The 19,273-nt window shown below is 28.8% G+C and overlaps 1 pseudogene; it reads left to right on the forward strand.

Annotated features, from left to right (window-relative positions):
* The first annotated feature begins 5,652 nt into the window (after positions 1–5,652).
* Positions 5,653–17,943, forward strand: LOC146884408 (uncharacterized; annotated as a pseudogene).
* The last annotated feature ends 1,330 nt before the right edge of the window (positions 17,944–19,273 follow it).

A 19,273-nucleotide genomic window follows, 5' to 3' on the forward strand; every position in this document is an offset into this window, starting at 1 on the left:
CTAAATTAATATGTTAAATTTGAGATTGAATTGAAATAGAATAAAACTTGTATAATTAAGGATTACACTAAAGGTTATTTGAAAACATAATTCAATGAGAAAGAATAAGGAAATTAAAAGTCAAAATTAAATATAAATTTATCTTTATTATTTTTGGACTTCGTTAAAAAAACGATAAAGAAATAGAAGAACCATAAATATATTCACAATTATGAATATTATTTGAATTTATTTCAGATTTAAAACAAAATACTCATATAGTTAAGAGTTTAAGAATAAGTATAATTATATTGGAGGACTTCAATCCTAGTAGTACTTCTCATTTTAATTAATAATTAGGTAACTTAAAAGCTTATTTTCAATATCTCATTGAACATTGATTTTATTTCACTTGAAAAATTCTTTTTCTGTACATCGTCTTTAACCTTTAATGAATTATTTGATTTGTTCGATATCTATCAAATTCATTTATATTTCTAAAGTATTTTTTTTCTCGCATCACAACCTCAATTAAGATTTCTAATGGATTTACTCTTGACACTTGGAAAAAATAATAAATGTAAGTTATAAAATTTCAATTATGTATAATTACTTACTATCTTCTATTACATGTATGCAATTGTTGTTTGTTATTTTATTGTAAGATTTGTGCAAATATAATTCTTCCTTGATATTATATGTTGAGTTATTAATAACATCATATGAATAGTAAATAAACTTATAGTAGTAGGTATCGTTCAAACTCATTCTAATTTTAATAAGGAAATCCTCTAACACTTTGAATATTACACAAAAAATATTGTTGTTTAATTAAAAATTGGGAGCAATAACCCCTCCATGAATTAACTTTCTCTCGAAGATCTCCCAAACTTAAAAAAAAAAAATAACATCTATTTCCGCTCGTACCACAAATACATATAAAAGAAAAACATGAAAATTGTTAGATCTTTGGATTAAATATGTTTTTAGTCCATATAACTTTTGGTTTTACTTAACTTTTGGCTTTGATCAACCTTCCACCTTTATTGAGTCTAATCGCTTATGTTAGAATATGTGGTTCTCATTTAATTCCTAATATCACACGTTACTTAAGCACTAATTATTAATTATTTACTGCTTAAGTTTTGAAGACTCTTCATATGGCCTATTTATTGATTCAGTTTTGAAGACTCTTCATATGGTCTATTTACTGGTTCAGTTTTGAAGACTCTTCATATGACCTATTTACTGTTTCAGTTTTGAAGACTCTTCATATGGCCTATTTACTAGTGCAGTTTCTGAAGACTCTTCATATGGCCTATTAATTGGTTCAGTTTTGAAGCCTATAAATAACATCTCCATGACTTGAAAAAAAACATAGAAAAACATTTACAGAGACACACTGTGTAATATACACCTGAGTGTATTTTGGTGAGGATTCTTGTTCCCATTCAAGAGCTTTGTACTCTTCTTTTCATAGTGGAACTTTGTTCATTATCGTCCCGTGGTTTTTCCTCTTACATTCAAAAGAGGTTTTCCACGTAAATCCTTATGTGTTATTTCTCTTGCTCTTTTACTTACTTCTCTTTAATTTCCAATTGTCTCGATCCCGTGCTTCCGCATGCTATGATACCATAACAAGTGGTATCAGAGCTCTTAGTTGGAAATTCCAAAATGTCTGCAAAATTTGACATTGAGAAGTTTGATGGCAAGATTAGTTTTTCTATTTGGCGAGTCCAAATGAGGGTCGTTTTAACCCAGAGTGGCTTAAAAAAGGCTTTAAATGGAATAGAAAATAAGCCAGCTTCCATGACTGATGAGCAGTGGGAGGAGTTGGATGAAAAGGCGCTATCATCAATCCAACTCTCTTTATCAAAGGAGGTTCTCCATGAAGTAGCAAATGAAACAACCACTGCTGCATTATGGCTAAAGTTAGAGTCTTTATAAATGACCAAAGCCTTGCAAACAAGCTTCGTCTCAAAGAACGCTTATATACAATTAGAATGGTTTAAGGTACTCCTATTCAATCTCATCTTAATGAGTTTAATTCTATCCTCTTGGATCTGGAAAATATTGATATTAAAATTGACGATGAAGATAAAGTTGTTTTGTTGGTTGTCTCTCTACCTTCTACCTACAAACACTTCAAAGAAATTATGTTGTATGGAAATAATGATACCTTATCCTTTGAAGATGTTAAATCTAATTTATTGTCCAAAGAAAAATTTGATCTTGAAGTTCATTCTGTGGACAAGGGTGAGGGTTTAAGTGTCAGAGATAAAACTCAAGAAAGAAGGAGTACAAGTGACAAAAAGTTCAGATCCAAGTCTAGGGGACGCAAATCCAACAAATTTTGTTGCTATTGCAAGAAACCTGGACACGAGATTTCTTATTGTTTTATCTTGAAGAAAAAACAAGAAAAACAAGAAAAAGGAAAAGCCACACAATCCCCTGAAGCTACCAATATTGAAGCTGACTTTGACGGTGACATTACTTTGTCTGTTGTCTCTTCTAATAAGAGGAGTAAAACAGAGTGGATCCTTGATTCTGGATGTACTTTTCATATGTGTCCCAATAAGGACTTATTCACTACTTTTGAATCTGTTGATTGTGGTGTTGTCTTGATGGGTAATGATGCCCAATGCAAGATTGCAGGAATAGGTACAATTCAGATCAAGACTAATTATGGTGTCGTCAGGACTTTGTCTGATGTTCGCTATATACCTGAATTAAAGCGAAACTTAATTTCACTTGACACTCTTGAATCTCTCGGGTGCAAGTACTCAGCTGAAGGTGGAGTTCTAAAGGTATCAAAAGGTTTTCTTATTCTCTTGAAAACTAACCGAATTGGAAGCTTATATGTCCTGCAAGGGACTGTTGTGACAGGTTCAGTAGTTGTATCATCTTCTATGGCTGAAAATGATGTCACTAAATTATGGCACATGCGCCTAGGCCATATGAGTGAAAAAGGTATACATCTTCTAAGCAAGCAAGGTTATCTTGGTAAGCATGTCATTAGTAAGTTGGAGTTTTGCAAACATTGTGCTTTTGGGAAACAAAAAAAGGTTAGTTTCTCTACAGCAACTCACAATACAAAAGGTATTCTTGATTATATTCACTCTGATCTTTGGGGGCCTTCTAAAGTTCCTTCCTATGGAGGACGTCGTTATATGATGACTATCATTGATGACTTTTCCCGTAAGGTCTGGGTTTATTTTTTGCGACATAAAAATGAGACTTTCCCCACATTCAAGAAATGGAAAACTCTTGTTGAAACTCAGACAAGGAAGAAAGTAAAGAAGCTCAGAACAGATAATGGATTAGAGTTTTGTAGTGGTGACTTTAATGAGTTCTGCACAAATCATGGTATTGCTAGACACAAAACCATTCCAAGGAATCCTCAACAAAATGGTGTTGCAGAACGAATGAACAAGACTCTACTTGAGAGAGCTCGTTGTATGCTCTCAAATGCTAGGCTATGGGATCGACATGATCTTTGGACTGAGGCAGTATCTACTGCATGCTACTTGGTCAATCGTTCTCCACATTCAGCACTTGACTTCAAAGTTCCAGAAGAGATTTGGTCAGATAACCCTGTTGATTATTCTAATTTAAGAATTTTCGGATGTCCTGCATATACACATATTAATAATGGCAAATTAGCTTCAAGAGCTATTGAGTGCATATTTTTAGGTTATGCATCTGAATCTAAGGGGTATCGTTTATGGTGCTCTGAATCAAAGTCTCAAAAGCTAATTCTTAGCAGAGATGTAATTTTTAATGAGGATGCTTCTGGAAAACAGTCTTTTGTGTCTTCTTCTACCAATACAGCTACTATACAGGATACTAATGAGAAGGTGGAGTTTGAATTCAAATATGAAGTTCCTGGTATTGATGTCCCATCTTCCTCTACAAATGATTCCAATATTGATAATCATCATGATGATGGTGAATGTGATGATAGAACCATTTCTCCTATTCAACAACAAGGAGATGATTATTGTATTACTCAGGACAGAGCTAGAAGACAAATCAGAAAGCCAGCCAGATACACTAATGATTATTTAACCGCCTATGCATTATCAATTGCACAAGAGGTAAATGATGGTGTTGAGCCTGTCAGCTACACTGAAGTTGTTTCTTGTGTTGAGTCTTCTTAGTGGCTAGGTGCTATGAATGAAGAAATTCAGAGTCTTTATAAAAGCAATACTTGGACTCTGACAGAACTGCCTAAAGACAAACGACCATTAAAGTGTAAATGGATTTATAAGAAGAGAGATGGCATTCCCAGGGTTGAAAATGCAAGATGCAAAGCACGACTAGTCGTTAAAGGCTTTAATCAAAAGAAAGGTATTGACTTTAATGAGATATTCTCACCTGTTGTTCGTCATACTTCCATTCGTGTTTTGCTTGCTTTTGTTGCTCTGTTTGATTTGGAGTTAGAGTAGCTAGATGTAAAGACAGCTTTTTTACATGGAGAGCTGGAAGAAGAAATTTACAAGGAACAACCAGAGGGATTTATTGTTCCTGGAAAGGAGCATTTTGTTTGTCGTTTGAAGAAATTCTTATATGGCCTCAAGCAAGCACCTAGGCAATGGTACAAGAGGTTTGATTCTTTCATGATTGGGCAAGGTTACTGTAGGAGTCAATTTGATGAGTGTATTTATTTTCAAACATTCCAAGATGGATCTTTCATATACTTGTTACTATATGTTGATGATATGTTAATTGCATCACGTGACAAAGCAATGAGTTTGAAATGAAAGAATTAGGTGCAGCAAAGAAAATTCTTAGTATGGAGATTCGCAGGGACCGTCAAGCTGGTAAATTATTTTTATCTCAACAAAGGTATATTTAGAAAGTACTTGATAGGTTTAATATGAATGATTGTAAACTTGTTTCTACTCCACTTGCTGCACATTTTAAGTTATCCTCAGATCTTTGCCCAGATACAAAGGAAGATATGAAGTACATGTCACATGTTCCTTATGCTAATGCTATTGGCAGTCTTATGTATGCCATGATATGCACCAGGCCAGACCTTGCATATGTTGTTAGCATGGTAAGCCGATATATGCATAATCCCGGCAAGAAACACTGGAGTGCTGTAAAATGGATTTTTCGGTATCTAAAAGGTACTTCTCATGTTGGCTTGGTATTTGACAAAAAATTGGCTACAACTGATAATGTTGTAGGATATGTTGACTCAGATTATGCTGGTGATCTTGATAGAAGAAGATCTCTCAGGTTACATCTTTATCCTCTGTAATAGTGCTATCAGTTGGAAAGCAACACTTCAATCTATTGTTGCATTATTTACAACTGAAGCATAGTATATTTCAGCCACAGAGGGAGTGAAGGAGGCTATTTGGCTCCGAGGTTTGGTAAATGAACTTGGTCTAACACAGAAAGTTCTTAATGTGTTTTGTGATAGCTAAAGTGTTATTCATTTAACCAAGAATAATCGTTATCACGACAAGACCAAACACATCAATATAAAACATTACTTTATTAGAGATGTTGTTGTTGGAGAAATTATGGTTGAAAAAATTCACACTTCTGAGAATCCAGCAGACATGCTTACCAAGCCGCTTCCAGTTACCAAGTTTGAACATTGTTTGGACTTGGTTGGTCTATACAACATTTGAATGCCCTTTGGGGCTTTATCGGACAATGAACACTTGTAGAATTCGAGCCAAGGTGGAGATTGTTAGAATATGTGGTTCTCATTTAATTCTTAATACCACATGTTACTTAAGCACTAATTATTAATTATTTACTGCTTAAGTTTTGAAGACTCTTCATATGGCCTATTTATTGGTTTAGTTTTGAAGACTCTTCATATGACCTATTTACTAGTTCAGTTTTGAAGACTCTTCATATGGCCTATTTACTGCTTCAGTTTTGAAGACTCTTCATATGGCCTATTTACTGGTGCAGTTTTTGAAGACTCTTCATATGGCCTATTAATTGGTTCAGTTTTGAAGCCTATAAATAACATCTCTATGACTTGAAAAAAACATAGAAAAAAATTTACAGAGACACACTTTGTAATATACACCTGAGTGTATTTTGGTGAGGATTCTTGTTTCCATTCAAGAGCTTTGTACTCTTCTTTTCATAGTGGAACTTTGTTCATTATCGTCCCGTGGTTTTTCCTCTTACATTCAAAAAAGGTTTTCCATGTAAATCCTTGTGTGTTATTTCTCTTGCTCTTTTACTTACTTCTCTTTAATTTCCAATTGTCACGATCCTGTGCTTCCGCATGCTACGATACCATAACAACTTCTTTGGCTAAGGTTGACTCGATTTGATTCTTTGATCTGGGTTGACTCATCTCAATTCTTCGGCTTAGGCTAACACATCTCAACCTTCATATCAGGCCAACTCAACTCGATTCTTTGACCCGAGTTGATTAGACTTGACTTTCCAACTCGCCTAGACCTTCGACTGACTCGTGAAAGACTTGTCTAGACCTTCAGCCTAGGTAGACACGTCTCAACCTTTGGCTCAAGCTGACTCGTCTCGACCTTTGGCCTAAGGTGACTCATCTTGACCTTTGGCCTGAACTAACTCATTTTAACCTTTGGTCTGGACCAACTCGACTTAACCTTTCAAGCCAACTCTTCTCGAGCAAGGAATACTCGACTAAACTTAGGTTAATCTGACTCAACCTTCGTATTGGATCGATTCAGCTTAACTTTTGACTCAGGCCAACTTGACTTGACCTAATTCTCAATCGCCTTGGCTCAACTTAGATATATCATGATTTGGATTTTCAAAATCCAAAAAATAATCCAATTTTAATTCAATCCAATGCGATTAAGTGAATTGAACTTAAAATCCAAAAATATGATTTTAGATTTGAAATAATTTAAATAGACTTGATATTTGAATTACTATGTATTGAATTTCACATTTTATATTTTTCCCACGCTTAAAATAACTTAATTCAAATAATACTATTTTAAAACTTACTTTCAAAAAGGATGTTTGATCATTAAAATGAAGATGAATGTAAGATGCATGCATCAAATATAGAAATTATAACTATGAAAGGAAAATCAGCGTGAAAAAAAATTATTGAAGAAAGTAAGTACTAAACTTTAAATGTTTAGAAGTGTTCAGAATAAATAAATAGTGAATGAAATTGAATATAGAGAAATATTATTTAAAGATAATATGAATTTAAAGAGTAACATGAATCATAAAACACATTTTGATTGCCTCCATTTGCATTGGGAACCTACCGTTGCTCCAATGTTGTGACCACTTCATCCATGTTTGATCTAAACTTGGGATCTATTGACACACATTGCAAGGCAAGGTTGGTCACCTTATAGGCATCATCCATTGAATATTATCCTTCAAACTGAGTGTCTAATACCTGAATCTATTAGTAACAATAAGAACAGTATTAATAATGATAATTATAATTATATAAATAAATCCAATATTAATATAATAAATAATAATTATAATAATAAAATAATGTTATTGTCCATTTTTATTATGGTTTAATATCATTGTATAAATTGTCAACATAATAATTATGACATATTTTTTGTTAACAATAATTTAAATAATAATATACAAATTATTATTTAAGAAAGTATATTTGAAATTTATTCCTACAAATCCCTTTTATAAGTTTTAATTTTATTTTTCAATTTTAATTTTTTTATTATAAATAATGAATTCAATTTCATATAATATAATTTTTACTACTTACATTTAAATTTATATCACATTTCTCTAAAATGGTAAATTGGTAATCATTTATTTTTATCAATTAAAACACTTTTTAGTTTATCACACTAATCAAATATTCACAAAGTCTCACACTAATCCCTTTTAAAACACTTTTTAGTTTATCACACTAATCAAATATTCACACTATGTACTGAAGGAGCTCAGCAGAGATTCTCTTAGAAAGATTCTTGCTGGTAGGTAGGTGAAGCATTGAATTTTTTTTTAACTAAACACTAGGTGGATGGGTGGTTGGCTTGTGTATTTATAGTTGTTGTGGCTGAGTTATTTGGTGCATAGTGTAATTACAAAGTGTTCACGAGGCTTGGCTTGGTTGAAGATGTGAAAAGAGGTGCTTTGTGTGGTTTGAAGCAACTTTGAAGACCCATTTCTGAGTAAGCCATGCACAAATGGGGTTCTATAGTTCAAGGGCAGAGGTTTTGAATAATAGAAGGTTCTATATGTAATGTCATTGTTTTTATTTATTAAATAAAATAGTGCATATAGGATTATTTCATGTTGTCATAGAAAATATTTAAAGTTTTATGGAATTAAATAATGATAGGAATTAAATTTGAAAAATTAATTTGTTTTACCTTTTTTTAGTTCTTGAAAAGGAGGAATTAAGTCATTCAAATTAATTTGTCATTTTAAGTATAAGCATATAAAATTTTAACGTGCAAAAATTTGAGGTTCATTTTTTGTGTCAATTTCAAAAATGGCGGACGATATGGATTGGGAAAATTTTATTGCAATGACGATTTTGAAGTTGTTTTGGGTGATGACTTTAATTTAATTCAATATTTACAACAACAAATAAAATGCATCAATTCCAATCCTTTGTGTTATTGCTTACGTTCTCAATATGTTGTCTATGTTAACTCCAACTGTTTCAAAGTTAGTTCATCAAAAAGAGAATTGTAGATAAGAGTTCCTATCATACTTAATACACAATGCACAATCTCGAGGCATTATTCAAATGGGTCCTTAAGCTTTTATTATCGTATGTTACAACTTTGTTAAAGATTCTGATTGTTAAGAAACCTAATCTACTGAGAGAGAAAATGTATGACAAAGGAATGAAAAATATTATATTCTCTTAATGACCAACATCTAATACTATATACAACTGTGAACTAACAAAGGGTAACTTTTTCAATATTTTAATCTTTTTGAATCATTTGCATTCAAATTTTTCTTTCTAGGAAAAGATGACTACGTGTCATCTTCTCAGAATTTTCAAGATAAAAAAATAAATCAAAAACAAAACAATCTCACACATTTTGTTTTCACTATCCGTATCCCACACAGAATATCATCTCTTTCAAACTTCTCTCTCTTTCTCAAACCTCTTTAACTTCCTCTCTATCTTCCTCAAACATTTTCATTGTCTTCTCTCTCTCTTTCTCAAACTCTTCAGAGCTTCTTCTCTCTCTTTCTCAAACATCTTCAGCTTCTTCCTCTGTTTCTGGATCACTCACACACAACACCATGGCGAACACCAAATCTTTAGCTTCTTCTCAACCTTCCTTTTTTCTCTGTTTTTCTCACGCGCAAACAACACCTCTTCATCTTCCTCTTTTCCGCTTTTTCAAATGAGAAGATCTGAATATATCGTTTTTTTAAGCAGATCTGAAGATGTTGTATCTCTTTTTTCGCAAGTGTTATCACCTTTCTCAAGCAAGCATCTCATTTTCTTCTTATATTTTGTCAAATCTAACTTTTTCATGTGTTTTTTTACAGGTAAGAATCCAAAAGTCAATTTTATTTTAAGTTTTTCAAGCGAACAACTCATTTTCTTCTTATATTTTGTCAGATCTAACTTTTTCATGCGTTTTTTTACAGGTAAGAACCCAAAAGTCTATTTTATTGAGTTTTCTAAAGCGAACAACTCATTTTCTTCTTATTTTTTGTCAAATCTATCTTTTTCATGCGTTTTTTTTACAGGTTTAAACCCATAAGTCGTTTTTATTTTGAGTTTTCTCAAGCGAACATCTATTTTTCTTCTTATATTTTGTCAGATCTAACTTTTTCATGCATTTTTTTACAGGTTTTAACCCAGAAGTCGATTTTATTTTGAGTTTTCTCAACCGAACAACTCATTTTCTTCTTATATTTTGTCAGATCTAACTATTTGTTTCGTTTTTGTACAGGACTAATATGGTTCACTACGACATATGGTTTTATTACGCAGATTTCGTTTTCATTTTGACCTTTCTCAAGCGAACAACTCATATTCTTCTTTTATTTTCTCAGATCTAACTATTTTTTTCCGATGATGGTATTTTCTAGGGTTGCTACATGTCTAATATGGTTCACTGCGACAGATTTAACATCAGGTTTATAAAAACTTTTTATCTAACTATATTTGGCGTTTATGTACTTTGATCTAACTGTTTCTTATATTTTTCTTCTGTTTACAAGCTTCAAATCAAGATTTCAAACTGATTCAAGAGTCTTTTTCGCTGTACAACTTAACTGGTAAGTAATTTGTATCAAAATCTACCTTTTTATTTACCAATTTATCTATATTTTTCCACCTTTTACAAGCAACCTGTTCATCTTCTTCATTTTTCTACCTTCAACTCTCTTGGTGTCATTTTTTTTCGTTCATGGTATTTTTTAATAATGCATTCTATCAGCATATCTCTTTATTGTTACCTGATTTACGTTTTTATTTGGACATTTTTCAAAGAGTTCATCATACATTATATTTTTTCAAAGTTCTACACCAAAAAGAGTTAATCTAACTATTTTTCTGTTTATGTACTTTGATCTAACTGTTTTTCTTCTGGATACAGGCTTCAAATCAAGATTTCAAAGTCATGCACGAATCTTTTTCGTTGTACAACTTAGCTGGTAAGTAATTTGTATCAAAATACCTTTTTCTTTACCAATTTATCTGTATTTTTCCACCTTTTACAAGCAAACCCTTCATCTTCTTCATTTTTCTACCTTAAACTCTGTTTGTGTCATTTTTTTCGTTAATGGTATTTTTTAATAATGCATTGTATCACCAAATCTCTTTATTTTTACCCAATTTTTGTTTTTATTTGGACATTTTTCAAAGAGTTCTTCACATTTTTTCAATCACCATTTACTCCATCAAAACCATTTCATTTACAAAACGTTTTGTATTCCAACCCCTTCAAATACTGCTTCAAATTTGTTCCAAATCAACCTGTCAATCAATATTCAAACGCATTAAATTTCGCACTGCTCGAGATAATGATGAATAAACTGCTCCATCATCTGCCACACGTCATAATTATTAAACTTGATTCTATTCCAATATTAAATACCCCATCCTGAAAAAAATCAACATTAATAAATTACATTAAATAATTCTTCTTATACTTTTACGACGCTTCATAATTCTTTTTTTGTTAACGTATTATTTTTTAATTCGTAATTATTAACCTATACTTTTTACCAGTTCAAACTGTCCAATATGTACGGATACTTCCAACAGCTATGACTTCTCCTATTCTTTATATATATATATATATATATATATATATATATATATATATATATATATATATATATATATTCCCTATGTTTACCAATTCAAAGTCAGACATATGATTTTTCTACTGTTACCTATTTTCTTCTCTTACAATTTTACTTCATCACCAACCTATTCTCCTGCAATGGAATCCATGCCCACACCACAATCCATACTTTCTTCATAAATGGTTGGCGGATTCATTTCCATGTTTTTGAAAGACCATGTATATTTTTTGATTCAAACTCATTTATTTTTGTTATTTATATTTATTTATTTCTTTATTCTTAACTTGCTAATCTTTTAAGGACTTTGGACATGTCGACCGAGTGTTCATAATACGCTATTGGAAGGACCTTGCTGTTAAATGGATTGTTGTTGATTACCAAAGTAATGTTCACCATGTTACTTACAACATGGATATTCACACTCCAATGATTACCCAAGGCTGGAACCAACTAAGATCTTTTTATGGAGATCATCAACTCTCTACAGAGGATCACCCTGAATTGTTTTTTGAAGTTTAAAGTGAAAGAACAAGCAGAGATATCAAAGTTCTTTATCTATTTTTTTTTTGTATTAAAGTTGAAAATTTTGTATGTAATTTTGTTTGAACTTCTAAATATATAAGAAGATTTCAATTGGACTCTTATTTTGTATGCAATTATTATATATCTCAATATAAAAGTTATATTTTATTCTCTTTTATTATATGTATTTTCCTTTTTTGTATTAGATTTTGTTCGACTTCATTTTAGTTAATATAAATTATTTTTAATTAGAAATTGAATTAATTAACATTAATTACCATTCCATATAAATTGGAAATTTAAATGTCAGTGAAATACAATAACTATTACTTATTAATTATTATTATTATTAAAATAATATAAGTTATAAAATAATTAAAATATTTTTCACCATTTTCATACTCAGAAGAATTTAAGATCAATTTTTATGGAAAAATAAATTTAAAATGTCCATTTAAAAAAAAAATTGTATTCCAACGCCTTCAAAAAGTGGTTCGAATTATCTCCAAATCATGTCAATCAGTATTCAAATGCATTAAATTTCACACTGCTCGAGATAATGATGACTAAACTGCTCTATCATCTGCTACACGTTTTAGTTATTAAATGTTTTCATATTCCAATATTAAATACTAAATCGCCAACCAAGAAAGTTTCATTTTTTTAAATTTCTCTTCATTATGGTTTTCACTTCTCAAGATAAAATTAATTGCACTGTCCAGAGTTATCAACACTTCTCAAGACATAATCATGATTGCTCTATGTAATATTATTATCACTAACACGCTTTGATTACCGGTAACTCTTTTCACACTCAAAGAACGCTGCTACGTCTACAGTTTACAACTTATCTTCTTTCAAGGTACTCATATGGGTTCATCTGTGTAGATCAGATTTCTAGACATGTATTGGAATATACAACATTCATTTATTATAGTAAAGAGTGTCATGTCCCAAAAAAACATAATTGGTGGTCTTCATAATTAATGTTTTGGAGCAGTAAGTATCATAAGATGACATTTTAGGAACCTTTACAAAGTTTTTTAGAGGAAGTAACTATTGTTTTTAAAAAAAATTAAACTAAAAATGGTAATACAATAAATTAATCAGGATTTGGTGTGAAATTTACAAAATATTACACGATATTTACTGAAATGTTTCGTAGTTTTGAGAGTGAATACTTTCAAATATAATTTTCATGTTATTTTGATACAATTATATTTACTGTTTAAGAATTATAATAGTGAAGTAAATGAAAATCATAAGTTACAATTTATTTTTAAAATAAATGCAAATTGAGGTAAAATCTAAATTTTCTAAATTTTTCAACAAACAAAATTGAAATAAAGCTCATGCTTCAATAAGTATTTATTAAAGTTTAATAAGTTAAATCCATGAATGAAATATATTATTTGTTTGCTTCCTCATTCCAGTCTCACGTCTTAAAAATTTCAGAGTACAAAAAATATTTATAATTTAAAATTAAAAGAATACATAATGATAACTATCAAATATTTTTATATAAATATTAATAGTTTCTCCTTTTTTATAGACAAAATTAGTTATTTTTTTTAATTTTTGTTTTAAAAATAATATTACATATTACACTTTTTTGAATCTGATTAATTAATAATTTATTATTAATAAAAAATGCAAATAAAATTATTTACTTTAAATACATTTATTTACCAAATTAAAAATTAAAACTTTTTTTTCACTTGGCTTGCTAGATATGCTTTTAATACTTTTCAACTAATATTTTTCATCTTCCAGAAATTAAAAGATGTTGAAGAGAATAAAAATAACTTTTCAGTTTCTTTCAACACTACTTTCAAGATAAAAATTTGTCTCTTCCAACACATCTTTATAATCAATTAGCATTAATTATGAAGAAACCAACAACTTTTTTAGTGTCTCAATACAATGTTATATTTGAATTTATTGTATTAAAATTTTAAATGGAAAATATTTTAAAAATCTACCTACCTTTTTAAGAGAGCTTTATACAGTTTTCAAAAATCTTCTTAAATTTTAACGTAGCTTATTGAATAAACTTTATAAATCAACACTTCCGTATTTCAATATAAATGTCACACATATAAAGAATAAATGGAAAAATTTTCGTCTTCCAAGAATTTTGCATTTTGAATTATGACTATTTATTATGAACAACAACAATCATGATTTGTGGGACTCAATGAATCATGAAGTATCAATCAAACACATAATTAGAGTTTAAGACATTCACGAAAAATATTATTTATCAATTTTAGGTATATAAAAAATATAAAAATTTTATATCATCATGTTGTTTTTTGAGATGTTATATGCTTCTTTATTTATCGCTAATGATTAATACAAAATGCAAAATCTTCTTCTATTAATGTGCTTGAAAACCGATTAATCTAGTATTACTTATTATGGTTGTATTCTTAACTTTATATCAATTATGGTTTTAAAATATTGCATTGGAAACCAAAATCTTCTTCTATTAACGTGTTTGAAAACTGATTGATCTAATAATACTGATTATGGTTGTATTCTTAACTTTATATCAATTTATGATTAAATTTAAATATTAATTTAAGAATAAATTTATATTTATGTAGGATTAATGTAATATTATCATTTTATATTTTTATATAATATTACATTACATTGGAAACTATTTTTTTTCATTTAATGTCCTTCAAAACTGAACTTTTCTTATAGTTGATTTTTGTAAACATCAAGCAGTAGATAATATTAGGTAATATATTCCTTCCGTGTGTTTTTAGAATAAATTTCAAAATTAATTCATTGAAAATAATATCGTTTTTAAGTTGTGAAAAATTAATCATAATACATATAATAATATTAATAAATTTTTTATTCAAATTTAAAATCGTAACCGACAGTAAAAGAAAGAGAATGTGATAAAAAAAATTAAATTTAACATTTAAAATGAAAAATATATACAAAAAGTTAATTTTTGTAATAAATACTTTAATATTTTTGAGAAAAATATATAAATTCAAATATTCAAAAAATTTGATGACCCATAATGATATAATAATATATTATAAAATATAATAATATGTAACCATGTAAATATAAAATATAATAATATTAATATAATTAAAATATAAGGTAAAAAATAAAAATTATAAAATTTTTAAACTTTTAAAGATATGGAAATAATTAACTATTTCAATTTCAATATTATTGCAAGATTAAAATTCATATATTGTGAAAATTGGAATTCGAAATATATACAGTAACATTTTCTCTAAAAGCAATTACCAAACTGAAACTTTAGAATGAAAGTGGTACTATTTGACTAATTAAACAAAAAATATACCAATAAAATTTAAATTTTAACATTAAAAAAATTGTAAAATAGTGTAGGTTTTTCAATAGATTCTTGTAATGTCTCTAAACAACTTTCAAATATTTTTAACTTATAAGAAAGGTTCGTATTTTATATATTATCAAAATCTGAAAAATGATAAATTAAAAAAATTTAGTGAAAATACATTAATATTCACAATTAAAAACAATAAAAGTTAAAAATATGATATAGAAAATAAACAAGTAATATAATATTTAGGAACAAAAGATCTATGGTTCTTAATAATATAATAATATATTAACATATTAGTCCTAATATAATAATAATAGTAAAAATAATTAAACTATGGTGTAAAATAATAAATAAATAATTGTAAAATTTAAATATGAATTTTTAAATATTCTTCACATATTTTTTGACATTTTACACAAACTTAAACAATAATTTAAAAAATAATTTTTATAACATAGACATTGGTATATCATTACAAGTTAAAATTATACATTCTTAAAATTTTTAAAGATATAAAAATCACTAATAATCTCGATTTCAATATTTTTTTTTCTAAATTAGGATATGTATTGTCAAATTTGAAATTCAAAATATATAGTAATAAAGTTTGAATTTAAATTCTAAATTTTAAAAGCTATGGAATATGGGAGCAAAGTTAAAATTTGAAATTCAAAATCCAAAAAAATTGTAAAAAAAGGACTCCAATAGAAAGTCTATCAACGTCTAACCTTTGTATTTTTGCATAGTGTACTATTTATATTTGTCTACATAGTCTACATTTTGTAAGTTTTGATTGTTTACTATTTATATTTTGTTTGCAGTCTAACATTTGTATCTTTAAAGAATCTACTATTTATATTTAGGTTAATTAGTCGGATAATACTCACTTTTGTTTGGATATGTCAGTTTCATACCCACTTTTACAAAGATGTCAATTGGGTCCTAACTTTGGAAAAGATGTCTCAATCAGGTCCCTTTGAGAAAAAAATATTAACGCCATTAATGGTATCAATATTTAAAATGACTTACAAGAGTGAAAGGAACTTAATTGAGACATTTCTACAAAAGTTGGGATTCTATTGACACATTTTTAAAAATGAGTACCAAACTGAGACATCTGAAGAGAGTGAGTACTATCTGACTAATTAAACATTACATTTATATGCACGATCTATCATTTGTAGCTTTATATCGTTTACTCTTCACATTTTTTTGTATCGTCTAATGTTTCTATCTTTATTAAGTCTACTCAACAATTTCTATATCGTCCATCATTTTAATTATTAGAGAAACAACTATTATATTTTTCTACATTTTTTACTCAATATTTCATTCAAAATTAAATTTGATTTCTTAATTTTAATTATCTAAATCTTAATATATTATTTAAAATAGTTATATATAATACATTTTATTAAAAATATATATAAATAACTTAAATACATTTTTATTATAAAATCAATTAAAATATTATTATTGATTTTATAAAATAAAATTTATATTAAATTTAATTATACTTTTATAATTTCAAATTAATTTAATAAATATACTATAATTTTTAATTTTAAAATTCGATATGCCGTGCGCACGGGTAAAAATACTAGTTATGTACAAATGTCCTTTATATAAGGAAAAAAAACATAAAACAATAAATGCAAAAATACAACCTATAAGAAACGCTAACTACCCAACATCATATTAAAACATAAAAGATATAGTCAACAATAATAATCTAACAAAAGAGATTTTAACAGAAAACATTATATGCTAACACTGATTAACTGTCGAGGAATAAGTAGCTAAATTTCTTCATATTATTAAACATGACATGAAGAATAGAAATGTCTCATTTTTTTTCCATCAGTCTTGGGAAACTGTTTCTCGACACTTCCATAACGTGTTGAATGTTGTTTTCATGTTGGAGAAAGAATTCTTAATTGAACCCTCTGGGAGTGACATGCATCCTTGTGATCTAATCAACAATCGATTTATCCTAACTTTTAGGTAACATATTCAAAACTACATTGTCACTTCATAAGAGTAAGGTTTTACATATTATCAATGTCTTTTTCTATTACCCTTTATGATTGTTTAGGTGTAATAGATCATGTAAGAGTTAGGGTTCTGCTAGTTGATGCCCATCCTTTTAGAAGAAGAAAAGATTGGCTGACCTAAATAGTTTTCGCAACTTGCAATTTTGACATGAAATTTATGTATGTTTTAGTCGATTGGGAAGGAACAACATCTAATTCACGAATATTGAAGGATTCCCTTGCACGAGAGGATCCATTGACTATTCGACAAGGTGAGTTGAAGAGAATTTGGTTCATATGATTTAACTTGACTTTATCATGATGAATATAATGTTTGAAGTAATAATTGTAGGAAATTTCTACCTTGGGGATGTCGGTTTTATGTTGAAGCATAATATTTTAACACCGTATCGAGGTGTAAGATATCACCTAAAAGAATATAACAGAAAAGGCCCCCAAAATCCAAAGGAGTTGTTTAATCTTTGGCACACATCACTTAGAAATGTTATTGAAAGGGCATTAGGTGTTCTAAAGAAGCAATTTCCTATCATATGTAATGGAACTAAACCATATTACTCATTAGAAACCATGAACAAGATTCTCTGAGCATGTTGTATTCTCCACAATTATCTCCGCGAAATGGATAACAATGAGGCATTGGTTGAAGAAGTTGATCGAAAGTTGATGGAAAAAGACAAACATCCTTCTAGAACGCAAAATTGTGATGAAGAATATAGATTGGGGTCAAACTTTAGAGATGTTATTGTCAACAATATGTGGTTAGACTATGGAAATATTTAAAATGTTGTGTTTTGTTATTCATTCATATGTATAAGAATTGAATGTCAGACTTTATTCACTCATTAATTTGTTTTTCTTTAACAATGTTTACATTCAATTGTGTTTTTATTATTGGTAAGGTTTTTGCAATAGGTTAATCATGAATAGAGGCAAGAGACATGGGGCAAAGATATCTGTTGGAGTTAGAGAGTTCACTAAATGACTACAAACATGGACTTATGGCTACTATTGATGGAGCCCATTTCGGGAATAGAGTTGATGGAAGGTGAACTTCACAAGCTTATGATAAAATAGTGGAGTCGCTACAACAATCTGGATTGGTGGGGATAAATAAAAACAATGTTAAGAATCGATAAAAGACACTAAGGTACAAGAGGAGAAAGGTTCATAACATGTTCTCTGGATTAAGTGGGTTTGCAAGGAGTGAATCGACTGAGATATTTGAAGTTGTAAGTGAAGTGCGGGATCATCTCATAAAGGTGCACAATATTCCTTTACTATTTCTTTGCAATATACTATTAACGTTAGTAATCTTCGCATAATTGTATACACTTGTTTGTCATACTTAGGTGAAACCTTTTGTTGCTAAGTGGAGAATATCTCCAATCAAACACTACGCCTTGATGGAGGAATTCTGGGGTGCGAATTGGGTCGCTAGACATGGAGTTGTTAACACCCAATTTCGTCTAAGTGATTAAAAAAATTATTTTCAAAAAATTCAAAAGAAAATAAATGTTAAATAAAAATAATAAAAATAATTTGTCTTAAAATTAATAATAATAAAAAGTTTCTTTAATTTATGTTTTTAAAGTCTAGTAAAATAAGAATTTTGTGTTTTAAATTAAAAAATTAAAAAGTTAAAAAATTATTAATTATTAAATATTTTTCGTTTTTTATTAATTAAATTCAAAAAATCAAAAATTAAAAAATTAAAATTAAAAATAAGGAACAATTTTAAAAATTAGAGGAGCAGTTTCTCATGGTTTCAACTTCCTCCAATTGCGCAAGCACCAGGAGGTTCCCACTCACTAGGGGTAAGCAGCAGTCGGATTCGGGTCTGATCTGCCTAATCTGACGTAATCCATATTTAATATTTCAAAATTCAACACGACCATTTAATTTATCAGGTTAATCGAATATGGATAAGTTTGGATACAGATAATTTCGGTCGGGTTATTCGAGTATTCAGGTATGACATATATTAAATTAATTAAAAAGTTAATGATTAAATTTAAAATCTTACTCTCCTGACATAAACTAATGAAATTTATCAAAAATAAAATAAAATCAAAGAAGTTTTTATGAACAAAACTCAAAAATCACACAAAAG

Source organism: Vigna unguiculata, chromosome 8 (assembly GCF_037176805.1).
Source record: "Vigna unguiculata cultivar grain cowpea cultivar isolate G323 ecotype 2 chromosome 8, ASM3717680v1, whole genome shotgun sequence".
In the NCBI taxonomy this organism is placed as follows: Eukaryota; Viridiplantae; Streptophyta; class Magnoliopsida; order Fabales; family Fabaceae; genus Vigna; species Vigna unguiculata.